Genomic DNA, 2,794 nt, shown 5'->3' with positions numbered 1-2,794 from the left:
GATGGGTGTTTCTATGAAACTGGGTTTATTTTGGTATCTGGCACTTTACCAGCTTTTTAGACCTAATACAGGGATTAAAGCAAAAATTTTTCATCTGACTGAAAAGTTTCTTCTGGTCAAAATCATTGGCCACTATTAAAAATGATGCAATACAATACTACTATAGCATACAAGTTTATATAGTCAAATTTGGCAATACTGTAAAACACACTGAATGGGAGAGTGTACAGGTGTAGAAGATTAGTAACATGGATAGAAAAAATGTCATGAGTGGTATTGGTGGGGGGTCTGAGGGTCCTCCCCCAGAAAATTTTTAAAGCTTCAGGTCAATTTTGGTGCTCTCTGGTTAATTTTAAAGGGTATGAAAACCTTTGAAGCAAGTGAAAATAACAACTAGAAGAAAACCTTACTGCAAAAAATGAGTGAAAAACTTTTTATTTAACAATTTAGGAACTCCTAAAACATAACTCCAACTCCAACAGCACATGAATTTTGGGGGAAAATGTCTGTGTAAATGTAACCCTAACCAACTAATCTTTTATTTTTTCTGCTTTCTGGCACTGCAAATACCAAGGGTGTTACTCATTCATTCAGTTTTATCTTCGTACTGTACCACACAGATAGAAATAAGATGCTAAACGGGTCAAGATAAAGCACTTATGCAGTCGGGCGCATAACTGCGTAAGGCCGCAGCGTGCACAGCCGCACGCACGGGAAGGGCACATACACACAAACACAAACACACACACTAGTCATATACAAGAGGAGATAGGCTATGAACCCAAACATGAAGGTCCATGTAGATCAGTTCTGTCTTCTTCCCTTTTCGCTGTGGTTCTTTCATAATGAAAGCTACTTGTTAGCACTAAACTAAAGTTAGCGTCTGGAGGCTGAACGTCGGTAAAGCTGAACTTGTCCATGTATTTCTGAGGCACAGAATGAGCAGCGTTTCCTTCCAAACATAAATACTCATCAATCTGTCCTCCCGACATAAAAATAAAGAAGTCATCTTATTCTCATCACTGTTAAACCTATCAGCCCCCTGTGCCTGTGTTAAACACCTGCAGACCCAGGACAACAGACCCAGGACAGGATCGCGGTGCCGACTGGACTCCGCAAAACACATGGGGAAGTTACTTCAATATGACTTTTTTTCCCCCCTCAATTTTTCCATTTGACGGAAATCCGTCGTGGTGACGGAGAACTTTAATCCCTGACCTAATAATAAAAGACAAAATAGGAATGAAATGCTGCATTTAACAGACTTTTCTGTGTAACTCAATTGCAAATCCAGTTAGAATTTGTAAAAAAATCAATGCTTTGATTGTGTTGGAACAAAATATTCTCGTTACCAGAGAGCAGAGTGTACATACCAATGCCAGTAGATGGGCAATAAAAGCACCGTGTTAAGGTCATTTTCTATCAGTACATATATGGGTGCTTCTATCAAACTGGGTACATTTTGGTATTTGGCACTTTACCAGCTTTTTAGACCCAATAATAAAAAAAGAAATTTAGACATATTTCCCCCCAGGATGTACATAATGATGACCTCAGATAAATGCAAAAAAATTATACTCTTGCTCTGGGCCATCCCATAATTAACTAGAAGCACTCGGAGAGCGCAGACCTCCGCCAAGGCTGATCAGTCCCCCCCCACACCCCCCCCCGTGGGCCCCCCCACCCCCGATCACCACCAAAATTTAATCATTTCTTCCTTATCCCATTTCCAACAAACCCTGAAAATTTCATCCAAATCTGTCCATAACTTTTTGAGTTATGTTGCACACTAACGGACAGACAAACAAACAAACAGACAGACAAACCAACCCTGGCAAAAACATAACCTCCTTGGCGGAGGTAATTAATTTTTAATAAAAATATTGAGACCAAACCTAGGATCAAAATTGGTACATGAAAAGCTACCTAGGTGTCAGTGCATTTGATCTTGAAAACATGGCTGTAAATGGTCTTATATAGCACTATAAATAAAGACACTGGGTTAAATTTGATGATCCTAGTGGTTTTTCTAATTCAGACATGCAGCCATCGTGTCCACTCGGGTTACACACAGAACCTGCCCATTTAAACACATATAAATCGCAAATGATTTTGCAACAGCTGTCATTTTTGTGAAACACTCTGCCTTGCATAATTAGTTCAATTCCTAAAATGCACCTGTGAGAGGATAAAGATATTTTTAAAAAATAGTAGTGCGTAATTTTCATGTCCTTTTGACCGTGTTACATGCAGGTTTTTGTATAAAAATAACATAAACTAATATAAAAATGTGTTTATCTGAAAAATAGTTTTGCTTTTATCTCAATAAGTATTTATTTTTTTAAAAAGACCCAAAGTGCTTCCAAACTTGCTTCATAACATTAGTCTACATCTGTTTTGAATTTTTAGCCTCCATGTCCTGTTTTTAGGGACCAGTTTCATAGAAGCACCCAGATAGTAATATAATAAATTGTGACAAATAACTTAGGTAAGGTTACAAATTAATTTAGAAGTCGCTACAAAAAGCGAAAGCATGAATGTTTCTCGCATTGTCCTACGTACGTTTAAAATAGGAACATTAGGTGCAAAGATCGTGGTTCAAAAGCTTTAAACATCTAAAAATCTTCAAGCTAGTGTATTTTTATTTAGTTTTTTTTTTTTTTTTTTTTGGTTGACAAATTCATTTGGAAGTCACCACAAACAATAACTTTAGCTAGTAATTTATGTGTCTATTTAACAGAACATGGTATATACATACATACAGGTTGGATTTCTATATTAAACATGGGAGAAA

Source organism: Sphaeramia orbicularis, chromosome 20, assembly GCF_902148855.1.
Source record: "Sphaeramia orbicularis chromosome 20, fSphaOr1.1, whole genome shotgun sequence".
In the NCBI taxonomy this organism is placed as follows: Eukaryota; Metazoa; Chordata; class Actinopteri; order Kurtiformes; family Apogonidae; genus Sphaeramia; species Sphaeramia orbicularis.
Note: the sequence above shows the minus strand (reverse complement) of the source record.